The sequence below is a fragment of the Corvus hawaiiensis genome, chromosome 3 (assembly GCF_020740725.1).
Source record: "Corvus hawaiiensis isolate bCorHaw1 chromosome 3, bCorHaw1.pri.cur, whole genome shotgun sequence".
Lineage (NCBI taxonomy): Eukaryota > Metazoa > Chordata > Aves > Passeriformes > Corvidae > Corvus > Corvus hawaiiensis.
Window position 1 is genome coordinate 89,511,284 of NC_063215.1, and position 22,648 is coordinate 89,533,931.

A 22,648-nucleotide genomic window follows, 5' to 3' on the forward strand; every position below is an offset into this window, starting at 1 on the left:
CATAGGTAGCACATGCCTGCCAACTGCAGCCTTCTGTGCTAGTGACAGGAGAACATTATGTGATGCCTCGGGACCAACGTGCAGAAACAGATCAGGCATTTTCCATCTCCCCTCAGGGGCTGATGCTGGTCCAGCATGACAGGATAAGTAAGTGGGGCTGGAAAGCAGTTCAGAAGTTACCATCAGAAACCTTTTACAGACAGGTTCTCTCAGCCTTTCAGGAAATCTGTCTGACACTGCAGGTGCCATTTTACTTTACATTATAAAAATCAGTTGTGCATGGGCTGGATGATATTAGGAGTGAAAAGAGCTGTGTTTCCCTTTTGCCTTGAAGTCACACAACCTACTGCTGTAAAGCCAGTAGCCATGGATGAGCCTGACCAACATTCCCATGTGACCCAGAACAGGCGCAGCAAGGAAGACAACACGCGGATGCCACACCAGCTCCTGCAGAGGCACAGCACCATGATGCACCATGATGAGAGACAGGTTTGCTTCAATTCCAGAGCCTTTCCCCTGCTTTCCATCCAGAGGCAGCAGGCATTGCAAGCAGAAGGGATTTGTCTAACCATTTATATTACACCTGTCTGTTGAGAATAAGACACAAGGTCACTTCTCATCATGGAAACACATGTCTCTGGCTGGACTGAAGTTATCATCTCATATAAATTACAGCCATTGAGTGACTTCAGATTATGACAGATTACCTCAGGGCGAGACCAGCTGGACTACAACCCACTTTGGGTAGATATTTGGCATTCAAGGCTCAGTGAGAAGCACAGGCAACATTCTTTCCAACACTTAAAATCAATCAGCATGCTCATTTTGGATCACCAGAGCTTCCTAGTGGTCTAATTGCATGAGTTCCCTGGAGTGCCACATCCAAGGCTAGCAGGTACCAAATAGTTGTTTGGATTCCCCCAGGGACCCAATTCATCAAGTGTCCTTCTCTCCAACATGCAGAGAGAGGAGAGAGGGACAGAGTTCATGTTCTATTTCTGAGACACTTCCCTACCAAGGGGGCCTTCCAAGTGTCAGACCCTTCCCCAGCACTGTTCATGCATTAATTCAAACTGGTTTTAATTAAAAAATGAATATGTCTAAGGTGATGGCATTAGAAATTCAGCTGTGGTTATTTAAGAACTGCTTAGGTTTTTCTTAAGCACTGGTCACCCACACACATCTCTGAGGTGTTTGTAAATGACTCACATTCATGTAGCACCCAAAGGCCTTTGTGGTGCCAGCAATCCTGTTTCCACTGAGGCACTGAAGTCTAACAGCCAGGGAAAGGATTTCTGCATAGCAATGATATGCCCTGCTCAGGATGCTGCTGGGTATCTGAGAAGACTTTCTACAATGTGCTTCGCTGCCAGTCGTCCTGGCTGGTTGCTTTTATAAAGTTCTGGCATTCATAAATCTGTGTAGTATCTTCATTTCAGGAGTGGCTTTCATAAAAGTTTGCAGAGAAGAAAGGAGAGAGCTGAGGTAGTTGAGCTGAGAACACACAAAAAATAAGAAGCATTTAACGATTGTTTCAGATGGAAAAATTAGTGCAAAGCATTACAAGAACATACACAGGGCAAAATGGGTTACATTTTGACTTATCAGTCATTCCTACATTTCTTTCTTTTTCACCCTTTTTAAACCACACACAGCCTCAGAGCAAAGCCATCAAAAGCATGTGATTTCTGTAACAATCATATTAAATGGAGGGAGATGTTCTGGCTCACAAACCCCAATTACTTCTAATATTAGACCGCCCATAAAACATACAGTCTCCCTTGCTTTCCCCAACCGATAAACATTATCAGACAGGGCTATAAATATAACTCATTAGTTTGTTGACACTCAATGGCTAATCTATATATGTAATGCCATCCTGCCATTATTGGCATTTTGTTAACGGCACAGTATCATTAAGCAGTAATGTTTTACTTCTATTAATATCATTTGGGCTGGTTCTTAATAACTATGCCAGAGCGACTGCAGCATCATCTGTAGGCTATAGATCAGCACACAATATATTCCTCACCATATTTTCGGCATCCTCCATGGGCAAAATTCTTCCAACTCCAGCTGTCGCTTTAGGAGACAAACCTACCCCAAAACTTGCCTCTTTGTTTCCCAAAACCCATGATGCCAAAATCCAAATGTAGTGACAGGTTACCTCTGTTCAGTGGCTTGGTGATGTGCTGTACCACAGTCAGATGCATGCAGGAAATAGCTGAATGGCTGGACACGGTGCCACTGTACAGAGGATTTTTCACTATCGCATGGGAACAGGGCAGGAGTTCACCATTTCTCCAAGGGTATCTTGGCTGCAACATTCTTAGTCTCTTGGTGGCCTCTGAAAAGTTTCATCAGTTTTTCCCTGACTCCTCTTTCCTGTTTGTCTCTTGGTGAATTCACATTTTCTTTTGAAATATCCCTCATTTAGGAAATCTGGGTTTTGCCCCATGTTGCGTTAATGCTCAACAAAAGTCAAAAAGGTGGGCTGGCAACATACTTTGCTCCTGTCACAAGTCAGATTGCAGAAGATCAACTTCTAAGTACAAGACACCTTCCTCTCTTTAAGTGGTCCAACCCTTTATTTTCTTTGCTCCAATCCCATTATTTGTCAGCTCGGTCAGGGTAAATTTGGAGATTGCTGCAAAGGCCTGAGGAAAGTATACTTGATTGTGAATCCTCCACTAAATGCAGGAGCTGATGAAACATCCACCTGGGTTTGAACTTTCAGGAGCAAATCATAGAATCATAGAATCATAAAATCATAAAACGGTTTGGGTTGGAAGGGACACTTCGCACTAGACCTGTTTGCTCAAAGTTCCATCCAAATTTACCAAGAGGCTACTTACTGCAGCCCCTGGCCTCAGGCTCATCTGTGCCCAAGTGCTGTGCCAGGGCTGTGCAGGAGCTGGGATCAGGGACAGCACAGCCAGGAAGCCCACTCTGCTGCAAACAGAGCAGTCATTTGAGATCCTTTCTCAATGTCCAGCAGGAATATCAAATAAAAGGCTGAGAGCAAAAGAGAATCACCCCCACAGTAACCCTGCAAATTATGGGAACACAGATTAAATGCAATTGCCTGCTAACCATCAGCTCTTTAATTACATGTGCTGGGTAGGGTACAAAATGCTGATATCAGTTATCACACTGAGCCCAGTGAGTAATTCCTGACCTATACCAGCCTAAATTGAACAAATTTCAGGCTTATTTTGCTTTTTTCCCTGGGGAAGAAACAGGCACCAAAAAGGAACAAATGCTTTTTTGGGCACATGAGCTTGATCAGAAAAGACTCCAGGCAGCATCTTCTCACAATGCCCATCCCTAGCCAAGTGGGGGAGAGAGAGAGAACCAAGCACTGACCACCTGACAGTGCCTGTGGGTGCTGTGGGTTTAACATCTCAGGCCCCAGCTCCAGGGATGATACTTTACTATCTCTGCCTGTCTCATGGTGACTGTTAAACCCACCAGCTCTAATGACTTTGTCAAATCTAACACATAACTGCAGTTACTGCAGCCAGTAATTACATAGTGTTCTCCAGTAATTCCCTCGCAGCAGTTCTGTAGAGGAGTAGGTTTGCATAGTATTTGTGCTCAGCAGCTGAAAAAGACATTATCCAGTCATTTAGGTCTACTTTTTCTCAATGCTGTGTGTGTGGGAGATTATAAAATAGCTTTTGTTTTTTAAAAAAGCTTCTTTTTAATCAAAATGTCATAGCTTTGTATGCCAAGCTGAAGGAATAACTCTTCGGCTCAAGCTGTAGAAAGTTGTGCTTTGGGATTTGCTTTAAAGCCCTTTGCTCTGCAAGACAGAATGGGATGCCATAAAGAAATAATTTTCTGTGCCTGAAAGCCAGATATTCTATCTGACATGAAGCAAAAACTGCAAGAATTAAATAAAATGGCCAAAAAGCAGAGATGGTATTTTCAAAATTGGTGGCTTTTCCCACAGGAAAACATAATCCTGATGGAGACAGACCATACACAACAACAGGTTCAGTGAAGTCTAGAGTGCATCAGAAGACCCTAAAACAGTCCAGTCTGTCTATGGAAAAAAAAGATTGCCTGAAGTTGGAGGGGGTATTGTCATACAGCTCCAGCCACTGAACCTGCACAGGCTTCCTGTGAGAGCAGGGAGTGTTCTGGAGGTTTCTTCTCCAGTCTAAGACGGTCTACTCTTACTTGCCCCTCTTCCTCTGAAACAGGTCTGAAAACCTCTCTCTATAGGCAGAACAGCTGATCCTGATTATGGGAAGATCAGACATTTCTCTTCTCTGCTTTATCTCTTCAGAGCCTTTTATAAACATTAAGCAGGGAAATGAAGTGGCCAAACTAGCCAACAAAAAGAGCAGTCATTATCTTTGCAGGTGTCCAAGGTGGCACAGCCCTGAAATGATTGAATGGTTAATGACATTTCTGGACTCAGTGGTTTTCTTCTCACCAATGCAAAAGCAAATGGCTTTATAGCACCCAAACACTCATTTGCATGATGCAGAGGACTTAGGAGCTCCTTTTCCTTCAGCTGGCATTGCTGCCATCTGATTGGCACACCACATCATTTATTTACTTTACTGATAGAACTTCATTAGGTATAATTGCTGAAGCATCTTAAATAATTCTAAATACAGGAATTGATTTGGGGATTAAATGGAATATGATAATTGTGTAATTGAACAAAGTAGCTGGAGTCCTCACCCAGCTAAGTGGATTTCGTGATTGTGGCTGATTGCATCAGAATATAAATCAGTCTGATTTGCATGGCTGACATCAGCTCCCCTCCTCCTCTCTAGAGCTGGCTTTAAGTAGGTCACATCCTGCAGATCAGAGAAAGGGAGCAGAGAGCTTGGAGAGAAACCCCTTGGATTTGGTGCTAGATGATGGATCACTCCATGGTCTCTGCTCAGGGGAAACTATGTTCCTCTTGAGGGTGGGTGCTTTTCCTAGGGGTTTTGGGTGTTCTGTCACCAGCCAGGAGCTGTTCAAGTCCTGATTGGTTCTGGGGGAATTTCTGATGCTGCTTCTTTAATTCTTAAATCCCCCAGTAGTTTTGGCCATGGTTTCCTGGGAGATCTCTCTCAAGATAACCCTATCAAGGGTAATTTTCAGCAGAAGTGATGAAATTTAAGCAACTTCACCCCAAGGGAAATTGAGCAGTTATTTAAACACTTGGTGAAAGAATCTCTGTCTCTAGGATGTGCTTCTAGCCCCAGCTGAATTAATCCTCAGCTTGGATCTGTCACCCTCCTTGTTTTGTTGGAGGATTCCAATTTTCCAGTGGGAGTTGTCCAAAACAGCTGGCTGTGGCTGGAGGAGGGCTCTTCAGGAGGATTAGTTCTGTGGCCATACGCCAGTGTAATTAGGAAGGCTGGAAAGTGTGCAGTCCTTACAAGTAGCTCTACATGAGCTACAGGTGCCCTGTGGATTTTTTTTAAATTAAGAAAAAACATATGTGGTTCTAAAACGGGAGCTTTACATTGTCAACATCACGATTCTTATTTTATAAATAATAGCACATGCACATCAACATTTAGAAAAGCATCATTCACAAAAGTTTTCTTTTTCATTTCATCTGTGTGTTTGTGTGTGTCTATGTGTGCAATTTAAGCTCCAGCTATTGGTTCACTACCTTTTCGTGAGAGTTTATAACATTCCACATAAATGTTTATAACCACATTACTTCGTGACTGCGTTGGCTGTTAATTGTTTGTTAACATTATAAAATCAGTTATATCAGTTGTGTACCTGCATTAGAAGTACCATGAGGAATAGAATGTCACCTCTATAAATAAGTTGTTTCTAATATTGAGAATGGCACTAAATTCTACTAACATTATTAATTATGTGCATGTATATCACTTTGTTGCCAATGAAGCAAAACATTTAGAGAAAGATGGAAGTTTCTTGTGTTTGATCAATCAATCTGAACATATCATCACTCATTCCTAAGTCTTTTTGAAGGGAATATTGTCCTTCTTTCCCACCCAAAGTGGCCTGATTGACAGTGATTGCTCCAGTGCAATGAAAATGCTAATCAAAGGAAATGAAAAGAAGTCTGAGGCTTTGACATGCTCGTCTCTCCTTGAAACATTTCTGCTTCTCTTTGCATTCACACTTGTTTGCTGTCCTGCACATGCCAAAGTTGCACTAGCAGAATGAAGACACCCTCCTGAGAACACTAGACCTGGTTTCAAATTAAAGGAAGGACCTGTTGTCCTTCAGACTGAGGCGTCTTTCTCTACACAAGGAAGGATGTTAAGTTCCCTGGGCTGCTCCCTGGCATTTGAAGCTGGAAGTAGGCAAAAGTTCAAAAATATACTCCTGCAAAACTAATAAATTACAAAATTTCAATCAGGCTGAAAACAGGGAAGTGTGTATGTGTGTAAATTAGAAAAGAAAAAAAAATCCTTATTTTGGGGCATCTAATAGCTATTTCACTTTTTTAGGCTACACTGTATTTTCGACTTTGAAACAAAAAGAAGAGGAAATGATAGCTAATTGGAGATGTCCTGCTGAGCCAGAAGAAGGATTCGTATCAGCAGGGATTCTCACCATGTTTACCTCTGGCATGGGCACGGGTAACCTACCCATATTTACAGCATAAGCAGAGAATGAGCTTTGTGATAGGTACACAAAAAGAAAGTTGGAGTAGCTGAGGCCTCACCTTGCACTTCACAACCTGCTTACCTTCAGTGGGGATTTCTGTCAGCAAGGAGCATCAATTTACACTTAGTGAAGGCACCAGTCATTTGTTTCCAGACATCACTAAGCTTAGAAACCATTTTGAAATTTAGGGAAAGTTTCTTCCTGCTAGGCAGGCCACCTCTCAGTGCTTCTTAACATCTTGGAACATATATATATATATGCAATAGCCTGTAATGTTCCTATAGCACATTTTTATTCACATGCTGAATTCCACAGATAACCTTCTTGACTTGAAGTCTATCAAAACTAGTTTTTTTGATTATTTGTTTTGAGGGATAAAATTTAATGTCAAGAAGATCAGTATATTTAGTCCATATATTTTAGTATATTCACTGAAGGTACCATTTCTAGGTTGGTCAAGGATGAACATTTGGAAGGGAAGGCAGAACGGTAAATAAACGCAGAAACATACATCCATTGTCATATTTTCTGTGGTACCTACCCAATTAACTCCAAACATGATTTATTACCCATTTTATGTGTTGTGGGACACTGTAGAGCAGCTAGTATCACCTGTATCATACTTTCAACTCATACTGGTATGAGTGCTCACATAAAGGTATAGCAAAATAAGGTTTAAAGGCATTCCAGATTTCTCATGTCAGTCTGTGGTACACAGAACCATTGTGAGAAAAAGCTTAAGGACTGGTGAAGTTCAGCTGACTGTATACTGATGCTGATGTTATATCCAAGCCTTTGGTTACTGTAAATTCTGCAGTTTGAAAATAAAAGGACAACTACTCTGGCTTACTGACAGATCTCCATGATTCCACTGGATGAGGATGAATATTTGTATCTGAAGGGCCTAACTGACCATTTGCAATTTTTGCGACATTTTCTAGGCTAAGGACCTGGACCAAAATGAGGAGTTCAGTTTCATGCTGCATTTTCTTTAGAATATGCACCAAGAATAAGGGATGATGTTTAAAAAGGCTAAAAGACCAAATGGACTTTGTTATTGTTCTCTGCCTTCAAGTAAAACTTAAATCTAATTTCCACCTTCACTTAAAACATATTGGTGGTCAGATGTTTAATATGGGCAAACCTTAGAAGTCCCTTGATGGATTAAATGCCCTATATTTAAGGCTGTTGGACTTGAAGATCCAGCAAGAAATTAGCATTTTTAACCTTTTACTTTCAAAGCCTCAGCACTAAGTCACATAGCCAAAAGAGCATTAGCAAAATGAAGATCAGTGTAGGTCCCTTCCTATCTGCTCACAGGAGCAGTTCCTGTATAGCCCTGGTAAAGGCTTTGCTAATGCATTAGACACTAGAGGCAGTATAGAAGCTTTAATGATGGTTGAACTGTTGACACCAGCCTAAATGACCTAATGATAAAATAAAACAGAGTTTAAACACCCAAATCAGGAGGCAGGTAAAACACCAAGATGCAGGAAGATTGAAACTGCATACAGAAGGTTGTACTAACTTTTCTGAAAGACATAACTTGCTTTGGTCATTTAGGGAAAGAGCAAGAAATCGTGCAGCTTTCTGTTGATCCATGGGATGTAGCTTTGAGCTAACGCCTTAATGCAGCCATTCATGTGCTACATCTCAAAAAAGCAAGCATTCTCATACCATGCCAGCTGTCATTATCGAGGTCTGTGAGCCTACAGCATGCATTCAGATTAAGGCTTTAGCCAACTGGAGTTTAAAAGGCTGGTTTATGATCACAGTCAGGTTACTGATGCAACTAGAGTACTGAAAATAAATGGCTAAAGATGTATTGTTGCTCCACCTACAAAGATCCCTGGGCTACTTTGAAGGCAGCTGAGATGTGGGCACATCTCAGAAATACACAGCAACTCCTTTCATGCTTACATATTTCCAAGGCAGCCCCATGCCACTGTTTGAGCCATTTTTAGTCTGAGAAAATGTTGTAAACAATCTATTTACGGTTCTACAACAATGGGTATAACCTCTTATGCATGAAATGTGGTACAGCAGGTCCCAAGAGGTCACGGGACATTTCTAGGCACTGGACTTTGACAGTATCTCCCAGACACAATCACTGTTGGAGAGATACCTGCTTTTTCCAAACAGAGGTGGGCCTTATAGTTTTAAGAATTACTTTTGGTAATTCTTTGGTAAGGAGGTCTTGACAGTGAAGACACCACTCCCATCTTCAATGATGACCAAAAACCTCATGTTATATGCCCACTGCATATTCAAAGGAATTGTTTAACAATGTGTTTTCTCTGTGCACATAAAGACTCAGGCAGACATTGTCTATATGTAAATAAAGTGGACATTCATTCGTGGTATTGTCTTTTTGCTTGATGGTTTTATATCACTCATTTCGTGCCCTAAAGAATATTTGGAGGCTGCAGAACCTAGAATGGATGCCTCACTTTCGCCACTCAGTAGAAACATATCTCTAAATTCCAGCAGGGCCAAGAATTGGAAGTATGCAGATTGCCACTGGAGTAGCCTCAGTGAGAACACGCTCATTCTGCATCAATGTCTGTTCTCATTAAAACTCCCCTAAGTCTCAGGCTGAGAGGGGCTCTTAATGAGATGAGATTAGGTCTTAAGATTTTGTGACAACTCATTTTCTTGGCAAAGACAGCAACAAAAACCAAGAATGACACAGCCTTAATCTCTTTCTCTGACAACTTTAAGGCTGTAATGAGAGCAGACAACTGCAGAAAATTTTTCCCTTTGCTTCTGGAACTGGAGTAATGTGTCCCTGCTATGGAGCACTGGTAGCAAGCAAAAATGACAATAATATTAATGCCAAAACAGCCACTGGCTTAGGCCCCTCATGAAGAGTGCACTGGAGCTTCTTCATTATGTGCAGCCTCCAGCACAGGTTTAGTACTCAGTAAAGCTACAGTCCCTGCCTTCAACTGCCTTCAATTCCCAGCATCTCAGCTGATCCATGAATATCGTTCTGCCAGGAGTACTTGCCAGGTCAGAGAAGGAGCCACAAGAGGCTGCATCAGCAGAGCTACAATCCAATATTGCTTGCAGTATTGTGGCCTGTGAACATAAAATTAAGAGAGAGAGAGGCCTACAAAAAGCACACTGAAGTAGACAAGTTAATTATCTACAGCAGATGGTGCCACGCAGAATAATAAAAAGCCAAAGAACCCAAAACATTTGTTAAAATGTTCAGCAGACAGGCCAACATTCTTCCTGTGTGGAAAGAACTGTGCAGGTTAATGTCCTTATTTGGAAGCATACTTAGCCCTTGAAAAGAAGAGAGGATTCAAGAGGAAAGATTCAGTCTGGAAGGAGAAGGCTGAGATGATGTGTTGTAAGAGCACATGCACAAAGGGACTCACTGTAACAGAGCGCTTGCCTAGGATTTTTGCAGCGCACGTTTTGCAGAAGGCTTCTCCTTGGCAGATCTTCAGGGTAAGGCAGTTTGCACAGCTACACAAGCAAAAGGGACTCTACACACATATGCACAGATGAACACCTACTTATATATATTTAGATATATGTACACACATAGTATATAATAGATAATTCAATGTGACTTTCTGAAAGCCTTTTATGTAGAGTGCAGACATTTTTCCAAGCCATCCAAGGCAGCAAACAATGGGTCAAGCAGACCTCTGAAAATCAGGCAGCCTAACCTTTCTGTAGGCTGCACAAAGAGAACCTATAACGAGAGCCCTAGCACAGGATAATGAGGTACTTGTGCATGTTTACATGAAATCCTCCAAAATGTGAAGAATAACATGGGGAAAAAAACTTACTGAGTACCTTTGCCAGCAAAAGATACAGAAGAGACTATCCTCGAGGGCTGATCAGAGGCAAGGTGAAAATTCTCACCTTGAAAGAGGAGACAAGGTCATGCTTGGTAGAAGAGAGAAGGGGAGTACCATTGCTGCCCCGCCATTCTCTGGTGATTTCTGCTGTCTGGACCCTGCTTTTTTCTCTTGTTTTACACTCAGAGTTACACTTTTTTCAGGTTTGATCTTTGCTCTTGCTGTTTTTCAGGGCTGTGATCTGTGAGCAGGTTTTCTTGTACTTCTGATGATTTTAACTTATTATTATTGCCCATTTTCCCAGATCAGACTCTGGGTTTCACCCTGCACATATGTAGACGTGATGCCATGCTGAAGGAAAGCACAGAGGCAATAAAAACAGTGCATTCTATTAAGCCTGAAGTTGCTATCTCTCCAGCATTCATGGGAATTTAATTCATGTCAGATCCCAAAATACTGAAGGAAATAGTTCCCCAGCCTCCTCCACTTTTCTCTGCAAACATGTTCAGACTCCTGCATCATTTATTAGTACTATTTGCTGTTTGCTGATCCACATAGTTTTGGCCATGTGAATTTGGGTGATTGCTGAGGTTCACTTTGAGGTTTGGGGTCTTTCCATAGGAACTGGCAGAACAAGGATGCATTTGGACTGAAAGCTTCACCCAAAAGTAATCTAAGCTGGCCTCTGATTTACCTTCAGCCAGAGGACTTCTTCAGATTCACTGTTCTTTGCATAGAGTTCCCACTGAAAGTTAAAATGCCTGGCTAGATTTTCCAATCTACAATGAGGCAGAGCTTATCATACACCTTTTACAACATTCATTGTAATAAACCTACTTTATATTTCCAGTATAAACCAGACCAGTTTTAATTCCCAGTCCTTGACTCTTTTTGTCTTGTTGACTTTAAACCTGATTGAAGATGGATCAGACCACAGATCTTCATATGCTTCAGTCACCTTTATGGTCAGGATGAGAAATAGGCCTGTCTTCAGTGTGGTTTAGCTGTGTTCAGAGACAGACACCTGTGGGGACATTTGTACTGCAGAGTCTGTAAATTAAATTAATTCCATGATCAGACTACTAAAGCCAAACTTAAACTTCTTTTTAAAAATGTAACAGTTTAAGCTCCCAGAGGAGCTCATCTCTAATCATCCCATTAGCTCTTCTCAGAAAACTTTGCCATCTTTTATCCCTGGGTTATATTAATGTCATTCTTACAAAACACATTGATCACAGAATGCATGCTCTCAAATTTTATGCAGCCTGGTTCCTTTCCTTCTCAGCAACATAGACAGTTCACTAAGAGACAGCTTTTAAAGTTAAGGCGAACAGAAAATAGTATTGCTGTAGCAAAGTCAACTGTGGTGAGAGGTCTTGGCATGGATGAAGAAATAACATGGAAGCCAGCAAGGAACCTGAACCAGGCCCCATGTGCTCAGAGCAACTTACTGTTTTATTCTACATGATACATTCTGCATCAACAGATTTTTATTCAAAACAAATGAACAAACAAATAAAAAATCCAACAACACAAAAACAACCACCCAAAACACAATCAAACAAAAAAAAAACCTAAAGCAATAAGTGCTGATAAGGTTAGAAAGACAAAATCCTTCTCGCTTTTTGCAACAAGGCCACTAAGGAGACCACCTGTCCATAAAATATACATAATGGGAAAAGCAGGGTTCAGCTTTCCTTCCAACTCTCCTGCCTCCTCTTCTGTGCTCCTTTCAGCACCATGGTCCCACTGCAAACAAAAAGAATCAAGGTAGTGAAGATCAAAGGGAAACAGACAGACTTCAAATATTGAGTTTTGCAGAGATAACAAAATTATTCTTTCATTTAAAGAAGTAAAATGTCACATCACCGAAAGCACCATGCAGATGCCCCAGAGGCCCCCTCATCTGCTTCACTGGAAGAGCACAGGAAGAGCACTGGCCTCAGCAGCAGGGGTGAAGGATGGAGCATCAGCCATCTGGAGAGCTCCCCTGGGATCTAGCTGGTATCAGGTAATTATACAATGTAGCAGGTTTCCTCCACAAAGTATTTTACAAATACTCATTAATTAGCCCACATGGCTTCCTCTTTAGGGACAGAACTGGTTCTGTATCTGTATGTACAGAGGGGAGGAGCAGATGTAGATTAGATGATTTTCTCAAGACCTTCTGAGGAGTAGTAACAGGGCATATGTTTGCTACAGTCCTGCATTTGCTCATGTTTTAAAAGTGCCCTCAACACCACCTGTTATAATCCCTACCCTGTAATAAAAGGGACAGGCATGTTTTGCACTGCTGGCTCAGAAAACATTGTGGTTACCCCGAATCTGACTTTGCACTACAAGCAGAGCAACAGCAACAAACCTCCATGTGCACTAGCATACATTCTTTTAGTTAACAAAGCAGGAATAGTGCCACTTGCTTCACAGAGAAGTGAGCCTCATGTCCTAAAGACATCTCTTAATGTGTGTTATCATGTTGTTTCCACACAAGGAGCCCCACAGGTTGAAGTAACTGACCTGGCCAGCGTATCAGTAAGAATCCTCTGAGTGCCCTGGCTGGCAGAATGAGTCTCTATTTTGTTTATATTCTACTTAGCAGTAACAGAGAAGAGTCATTCACCAGTGAGAGTATCTCTGAGGAGGGAGCAAGACCTTGCAGGAACCTGGAAAGACATGAATTTGGGGCTTGAAAAGAAAACCTGTTAGCCTGAGGCCTTTGGAGGCAATTTAATGGCTGGAGATCAGAGTCTCTGGGAAGGCAAATCATATTGCACCAGCTCTTGTTAACTGACAATTTTTCTATGTGTATATGTAAGAATCCTATATTTGCATTAAAATGCAGCTTCCTCAGTGTCTTTACAAGAACACCTCTATTCACTGGCACATTTTAAGAGGAAGAACTTCGGACAACATTTGTGTTTGAAACTATAGAGGGAAATTTAAGTAAGAAGACAAATTTATTAATCTGCTTGCAGCTTAAAAATATCCTGAGTTATGTACAATATTAATAAAAAATGAAATTTTGCACTCACCTAGTCACAGCTTCATTTTGCTATCGCACTTATGAGATGGCAACACCAGTGCCACAGCAGTTTTTTCCTCCCTGAGTGTGGATACAAAAATGCTGCTAGCAAGGATTTTCTTGCTACTTTCTAAGCCCGTGAGTCTCTCACAGAAGAGGTAGCAGAGTTATGTAAACAGCCAAACACCTGCAGCCTTGAAAAGTCTTGTTTATAGTACAGTAGAAAAATATTTTGACAATGAATGTTTTAGGATTTTGGCCAATCACCCCAAGGGGTGGCTGATCCCTTGTCCAATTAGACTATGAAGAAAAAAGTCTATAAAAGAGTTTGAAAAATAATTAAATAAATCAATCTTGCTGCACAATTCCTGCCTGCTGGATCTTCTCTCCTCTTCCTCTACAGCTGCGGGACACAGTGATATACCCTAGGGCCTAGGGCCGTGGTAATACCTGAGAAGATCATCAAACTTTGCAACCACTCCTGAATCCTACAACCAGCCTGGGATAGCTTTTATTTGTGAACTCACCCTGTGCCTCCTTCAGTTCATAGCACTAGTGGGACTGTCACTCTGACAGCAGTGCACATGTAGCAGAGGTTCCCCCTCTTCCCCTTGCTCCTTTGAGAGCATCTTTGTGCCTACAACTCTCTTGTTCCCAAGGTTAACTTTAAAAACCCTTTTTTCTCAAGGCTTGTCCTGTGTATGCCACTACTGTTGTAGCTAGGGACTCCCTTTTTTATTAAACCTTAGTTTTCAAGTGAAATGTCACAGGCAATTTGCAGGGTAAAAGAAGCAGCAATATCATTATGATGTTTCCAGAACCGTGACTGTCCTCTCAATTGAACCCCCCCTTGCCCTGAATTGTGAACAGTGAGGTTGTATTGTACCTGAAAGAGAAGAAAAGGTATTTCACTGACACACAAGACAGTGTTGGCTCTGAAGCACTCAGACAAAATGACTGAGTGCCATTTTTTCTGTAATTCAGAATAAAGCACTGGGCCCTCATCCTCCCAAGATATTTTGAACTTACACAGCACTAATAGCCTATTGTTACTAGAAGTCTGATCTACTGAACTATCCATCAGATTAAATTGGTCAAAATATACAATAGAACTGGATTTATCTTTGCCATCCAGACTCCTATTTTTTTTGCACTGGTATTATTAAGGAAAGAAAAATCAGAATTTCTTTGTCTCCTTTGTTCAAACAGAGTTGCAATCTAGTAAATATCACAGATAGTATTTAGATGTAAATAGCACATATCTGTGCTTGAATTAAATTTTTAATTATATTGAGTTTTAAAGTCCATTTGAAATCTCTCCCCACACAACATCTTTTTCAGAGGCACCTGCAAATGTTACCTCAAGAAATGTCCTAAAAGAAATTTCAGACTCACTCAATTATTGCATGTACAAACAAAAATAGCAGTGTTTACCAGTCCAGTGATGAAAGACTAACTCATGCAGACACTGTTCAGGACTGTACTTCTAATCTTAAGAAGAAAACCTCACACTCAGATGTCTTCCAAGAATCTCGAATGACAAGGTCAGATAATAACATTCTACTCTGAAATATCAATGACACTGCAGAGAACTCCCCACTTACTCCACAAACATGCTATACACACAAGTCAGTGAAAGGCAGCTTTTCAGACAATAAATACCCTCAGCCTGCAGATGAATTGCATTCTGGTAATCCTTTCAAAGTCCTTGGAAGAAGGAAAGGCAGAGGTGCCCCTTGCTGGGATCTCTGAACTGCTTGAATAGCTGGAGTACCCCCTTCAATTAAGTGTGGGTCTGCTTCCCCTTTCCCTTACACCACTTTCATGCACCTGGTATTGAAATCACTGCAACAGTTAGTAAATTAAAATTTACATATTCAAGTTAATGCTTTGCTGCTTGTGGATCTTGACATGATATGCCTAAAACTTGAACAACCATTGCCTGGAGTTGTTTTCATTTTAAAATAATGTTTTACATTTTATTTTACATTTTCCATTCAATTTTGTTTTCACTTCAGCTGACAAGTATTTTTGCTTAATTTAATACCAAGAATACTAAGTGATCACTTGACGTCACTTCCCTCCCAAGTCTTCCTCTACTAGAAATAGTTGTTATTATCACACCTGTTTCAAAAATCTTTCTCCCAGTCACATGTACAGGTGGTCATAATTTCTCCACAAGCCACTGTTGTGTGAATGGACATCATCAAATAAATACAAACACACTGGCACAGGTTCCAGTGTTTGCCACTAAGTGAAATGGTTTATTCCCAGTCATAAAGAGTGCCAGCAAGGCTTCAGCTAAAACAATGACATCTTTATGGAGCTTGCTTTGTGCCATTTTAGCCTTGCACGGTTCATGCCCTCAATAAAATTACTCCTGGTTTACACCTATATAAGCTATAGTGGAATCAAGTGTAAAATGCTTGGATTGATGTTTATTGGGAAATCTTTGAAGTGTAAATCACTTGTACCTGTTTCTTCAGCCCTGATGCCACACTCGGGTTTTCTGCAATTAACTGCAAATGTTTGCACAAAAAGCTGCTACCTTAATACAACCTTTTGCAAAATCATAGCCAGAGTTTAACCTTGAAGTGTGCCACTTTTGAAAATATATAGGTGCTATTACTAGGTGAAAAGCCAGCTTTCATGAAATATCAGGTTTAATAACCACTGCTTGTAATAGAATTTCTTTGGTCATTGCAAAGTAGAGAAAAGACTGAGTGTAGTGAGGGCCAAGAATAGGTGTCTCGGCTGGCACAAATCAAATTATCATGCCTGAGTTTGGTTTGGAGATGAGCTAATTTGTATCTGAGGTGTTCTTCTTGGGTTATGTGAGCGTGGCTTGTTTTTTGTTGGTTCTGTTGGGGTTTTTGAGGTTTTTTCCTCACCCTGTAAGAAGGTAGAAGTTGCTACGTTTGCAATGCAAAAACAACTTTCATGGAGCTCCTGGGTTAAAAAGTGAAATGGAGACTTTGTGGTTAAGACTTGGACTGGTATCTCCTATTCCTTTTTGCTTTGCCTAATGTGCTTTTGCAGAGGAATTTAGCAGCCTAGCTTGGAAGAGCACCATGACCAAAGGCTGAATAAATCTTGAGGGTGCCAGTTTCAGGAGCACAACAAATTGTAAATCAAATACCCAAGAATCACAATTGTAAAAACAATTAATTGATTACTTGAATTGATGAATTGAATTAACTTATGAATTGATGATGGTCTTCTTTTGTCTCCCTTCTGAACTGTGAGAATTAGCACATGGCTATATCAGACTTTCCAGATTACTGCTGCCACCTGAGAATTTCAAACCTCAATTTTCATTTTATTTTATCTTTGCGGAGAACAAAGACTCTCATGTAATGGCTTGTCTACAGGAGCTCTGGAGCTGCAGCTTGGAGAGGCACCTTGCTGATCACAAGACTTTAAATAAGGTCACCAGTGAGCTCCAGGGAGCAATACAGTTCCCAGATGTGATGATTAACCTTGGCTGGACACCAGGTGCCCACCAAGCCCCTCCACCAGTCCCTTTTCTCTGCAGATCAAGGGGGAGAAAATAAGATGAAAAAACTCTTATGGGCCAAGATAAAAGCACTTTAATACAGCAACGGCGAGGGTCACACACAGAAGCAAAGGCAAATAAAAGATTTATTCTCTCCATCCCATCATCAGGCAATGTATAGCCACCTCCCAGTTTCTCTGAAAGATAAAAATTATAGAAAAAAAATCCCCCTCTCCTACTCCTTTCTCTTAGCCTTTATTAGTAAGCAGATATCAATACAGTATGGAATATTCCTCTGGTCAGTTTGGATAGCTGTTCTGGCTGCGTGCCCTCCCAGGATCTTGCCCACCCCCTGCTTACTGGTGAGGTGGGGGAATGCAGGAGAGAGAGTCTTGATCCTGTGCAAGCACTGCTCAGCAGCGGCCAAAACACTGCTTTTGTAGAAAACACCTTGCTAGGTACCAACACATAACATAGTACTTTGAGGGCTGCCATGGGGAAAATCAACTCTGTCCCAGCCAGACTCAATACACTGGACAACTATCATTAATTAATTAGAAACCAGGTGGTGAGTTCTAAGGGGTTTATTAATTTAAGCTAGAAATTAGAAATAAAAATGAAGAGTCAAAATAACTACAAATCCAGAAGAGGTGTTTCCATTAATCCTTTCAGTTCAATACTATAGAAGATTAATGAGTTCAGCTCAATCTGAGATAGGCATCCCGTACAAAGCCTTTCAAAATGTGTATTTCAGAGCTAGGCTGGAGAGAAACAGTTAACAGCAAAAGGGGAAAAACTTCAATTCAAACCAAAAGAAAAAAAAATTAGACCAATGCATCTTCAAATGCGCACCTGCATTTTCATGTGCATATTCAGTGATTAGCATTAAAATCACAGAAAGTGAATTCTCCTCCCCAGGACTCATCATCTTTGTGGATTATGTATACATGGAGGAAACTCTTGGGAAGTGTTCCCCAAAGTACATCCATAGAATCCTCCCTTTTCTCTGATTTCTTGGCCTTGGTCTGTTTTATCACCAAAAGGTGAAATTTATCTACACATAAGGGCTCCTTGAGAATTTTTTCAAGTAGTAATACTTTAAAGAAATGGCAGTTGACTTAAATATGTGTACGAAAATACAGTCTTTTCCTCCTTTACTTTAAATGCGTCCCAAACAGCTCACTGTGATTCATAAAGCAAAATGTTCTTTGTCCACAGTTCACCAGCTTTGTCAGATCTAGGATATAACACACAGCTTCTGCAAGACCCACTTGTTCAAGTGGGTTCACAAATTCAATGCAGCACAAAGAAATGAAACTTCATTTATGCTAGAGGTTCAAAAATTGGCAGTCATCACAAAAATTCATATATTATAGCAGTACAGTGGCACTCAGAGAACCTCAGCTAGACATGTGGCAAGCCACAGCTTGCCTCGCCACTTTCTTGAAGCCAGGGTAAGCTCAGCAGCCAGCTGTGGTGGTCAGGTTTGTCATAAATCCCAAAGGAGGCTCTGGATGCTCTTTCCAACCAAACTTCAAAACACTCTAGCTGGAAATGAGCAAACCTGACAATTCTATTGAGGTTCAAGGTCTTCCGTTTTGTGATCCTATCCATTAGTGACAGCACAGAGTTCCTCTTCCTCCTGCTTGTTCAGGCTGCCCATAGGGCAGCCAAGAGAGGTGACATTTTATAGGACACAAAGTCACTGTGCAAAACACTACATGATTCCAAAGGGCTTATGGTGGCTCCCTTGGAAAAAAATCTCACTGCAGCTTTGGTTTCCATGGTGGACATGTTTCCAAGAAACAAAAGATACATAGTGAGATTCATAGAATAAGAAGTAATTTACGTCTGAATCAGCTGAGACAAAGTGAAGATGGAGTAAACAGAAAGACAAAGCCGGGTATGTTTCAATGAAGTCAGGCGTTCACAAGAAGAACTTAGGTGACTTCAGGCAAAAAAATACCTGAGAGACCATCATACAAGAGGAAGATGATTTATTTGATACCATGCAGCAAACCTCTTGGCATCAAACCACACTGTATTTGTTCCCATAGACAATACAGTTTTTCATAAAGAAGTCAGATAAAGAGCCCTTGATTGCAATTCTACTCAAGGCTCCTGCCATGTACTATCTCCATCCTTACCTTTCATACTTATTCAAGATTTGGTCATGTACACTTCTTGCACCTGCCCCTTGTTCTTTTTTCCTCACCTCCATATGTTTTCTACGCAGCAGCTCTCTTCAAGGACAACTGTGCTCCTTCAGAGATACCTCGTGGAAGTCAGTGTTCCTACAGGAGCCAGCAGGATGGTCCTCTGAAAGACAATGTGACCAGAAAGTCCCACTGCTTGTGCCCTTTTCTTCCTTCAGTTTTTTGTTCTTCCTTCCATGTCTCCATCTCCATAACTAGAATTTCAGCTCCAATTGCTGTTATTACTGTGCAGAACTTAGAGTAGCTTCCAGCCTCTGATAATAATAGCAAATAATAACTGAGACACGCAAAGAGGACAGGAGAAAGAAAATAGAGTGATTCCAAAACTGTCCCCTGGGAGACAGACTTCTACTCTTCCTTTGGAAATATCTAACACCCATGGAAACCATTTAGCACACTGATCATAACACAGGCTAGACAGAGTCTGGCAACTTCTGTTTTAGCTGATGAACAGATAAGTGTGTTTGAAAAGCTCACTCACAAACACTTAATTGCTGAAGATGCCTGAATGTTTTCATCAAGATGCAGGACTCTGCCCCCATTCTCTAGCAAGGACTGAAAAGCAGAATGGGAATCACAAGTTTTCAGACTCTCCTTGCATTATAATATACTCTTCAGTGGATTCACCAGTTGACTGTCAGGTATTCTCTGAAATAAGTTAAACAAAAACTTTCTAAATCAATTCCACATATAATACATCAGCTTCAGGTACAATTTTACTTAGGGGTCACTGTATGTTTTCCTGTGTAAACTTCAAAAATATATCAATCTACCCCGGGATTTCTGGTCATTAGTGCAGTTTAATGAGCCTCTTCTTTATATAAAACCAACATAGTATGTTTTTGACAAATATTCAGCAACTGCCACTCAGAGAATAAGGAAGATGAAATGACAGACCCCTTGCCACATTCAGCTGCACTTAGAAAATTCCTGTTGAACTCTTATGTATTTTCTGTCTTTCCTATAATTTTTTTTTTGTTGTTCTTCTTTCCTTTCTCCTTCCAAGGTAGATGAAGCAGATCTAACAAATTCAGTAATTCAGTCCTTCACTGGCAAAAGAGTTTGCTCCCAGCAGAACACCCAGCCCTTAGAACCTAGATGCCCGTGATCCCAACTGTTACCCATCTTCTGCTGAAGGGAAGGATCTGTGAATAGGTGTTAGCAGAGTGGGTGTCTCTTCTCCCTCTACAGAAAATCACAAATTTGTTTGTTACGGAAGATTACTAATGATGACAACCTCCTGCTACTGTCAGACACTCCTTTAACTCAGGGGCAGAGGTCTACAGCTGTGCAACTGAAATGTTCCAAACCTTATTATAGTTCATACACAGTCATCTGTAGCTACATGATGGAAAACTTGTTTTGAGCAACTTTTTTTTTTAATTTAGGACACTGCACACATACATTCAGGCACACATGCACACCCACTTGCAAAGAACCTTCTTGTGGCTTCAAATTCAGCAAAAGCAAGCAAAATACATAAATTTTAGAATTGAAGATGCCTATGCAACGTTTTTGTGCAATTATAATATAGTCCCTGGCAGGCTAATTTAATTTGATTATTTTCAACTCCCTGAGGATTTTTACAAGATCTCTTATGCTCCTCTATTCTTGGGGTTTTTTAATCCTAGAGTCTTCTCTTTTTTTTTTTTCAAGTTGAAGGATTTGCAGAGAATGAAGACAGTGATTGTAAACACAAAAGAGACTGAAAATTGCAAAAGCAACTAAGTCATTATTCATGTGTTTCTTCAGATACATCATCTCGGGGTGTGGTTGGCAGAAGCACACAGAAAGCAGCTGCAGGCAACAGCGGTGGTGCTCTGTGAGCAGAGCTTGGCTCACACTACAGGGTGTTCTCAGAATCGCATACGGGCCTCTGAAACTCACAGCCTCTTTCGACTTTCTTATTCCCTCCAGTGAGTGGAAAACAGCACCCTGGTTCAATTCACCACGTCTTCTGAAGACAATTTCGAGGGGGAAGTGATAAGATACATCAGTAGCCAGCACCACAGAAAAAAACAAGTGGAAGTGATTCATGTCATCCTCAGAGCAGGGTTTGATTAGTTACCAGTAATAAGGAAAGGGGATGTGTCTTCATCAGTGATGGTAAAACAAAATATTGAGCAGCTGCTCATTAACGCTGTGTATCCTGAGCCCTGAAAGGAGGCATAAAACATATGAGATAATGTAATTAAAAACTATCAGAGCAGAGGTGCACAAAGCACAAGTTGCCTGGGCAGTGTTAATTTGGGCACTGATTCTGTTTTGAATGCCTGCTTTTGTGACCCTGTTAATAATCTCCAGCCACGGGTGTGATTGCACAGAGACAAATGTATGTGTGTGGCTTTTATCAACAAATGTAGTGGTAATACTGTCTTCATGAGGTTCCTAATGACAGGTGAATTATGAAAATAGCTAAGAAACTATTTCAAAGCTTCTGCCTCCAAATGGGACAATTATAATAATTTGTCAAATAAAACAGACCACAGAGTTTTACTTAAATGAATGTGATTATGTCCATTTCTGGTCGTGCCCTCATGCTTGACAAGGGACTTTGAGTTTTCATTGCAGCAGTTCAGACGGTTTCTGGTTTACCCAGTTCATACACTGCTTGGCCCCTTTCAAAGGGAAGCAGCAGAATCTTGTGAGACTGGAAGCCACAGGTTTAGACTTCAAAACCTTCACACACACTCTCCAGGACTGTCTTTTCCAAAGACAAAATTCAGCTCCCCTGCCTGCTGCTGCCTAACCAGACTACCATTTCTCCAGACATTAGCTTAAATCACAAAGCACTTCCTGCTGCAGTATGAGGCTCATACTGGTACCCCATCCCATCTGCACAATCCACACAATTTCTTCTTCTCCAGCTCACTGACTCCCATCTCAGACAGGAAGAAATGAAAGCTGTCTGAATGTCAAAGTGAATTTTACACGGCTGTAACACATAGCTGAGATCCATGATGCCTCTCAGGGTTGCTTCTCTAATTAGTTGGTGGAGAGATCAGAAGAAATGACTTGAAAGAGAGCACAACTGTGAGGTCAGGTAAGGGAGCATGTCAGGAAAGGAGGGAAGATGATGCAGGAAGAAATGCAAATAAGGGGTTTTTGAATGCCATGCTTCGGTTAATTGCTAAATACTCAATTGCAAGTCATTGGGCTGTTTTATTAGGTAAGGAATTCTAATTTGACATTAAAGGAGCCCCAAACTTTGATATAACAGGGAAAGTACATTCACAACTAGCAGGTAAAAGGTAAAAAGAAATCTCACCGCACAAAGTATCACGGGTTTGCCGTTATCCAGCTTGTACCCACAGATAGCCACTTTCTGAAGTGTTAAGGACTGGGTGTCCTAATTCCAGGCCTGCACTTCATGTAGCCATTTAAGTCAGGCAGCAAATTTACAGCTCAGAGCATCACCTGACTCACACTGTGCCCGGTTTCAAATCACTGCACAACTAAGCCATGCAACTAAGTCATTTCTCAAAGCCTA

At 41.0% G+C, this 22,648-nt stretch overlaps 1 long non-coding RNA gene across 1 annotated transcript in view; it reads right to left on the reverse strand.

The window, feature by feature from the left end:
• Nucleotides 1–11,860: 11,860 nt before the first annotated feature.
• The window catches only part of LOC125323541, a 44,024-nt gene continuing 33,236 nt past the window's right edge, over nt 11,861–22,648 (reverse strand). The window contains exon 3 of the long non-coding RNA XR_007202552.1: nt 11,861–12,173. This is a non-coding gene — a long non-coding RNA (uncharacterized LOC125323541). The remainder of the gene's footprint in view (nt 12,174–22,648) is intronic.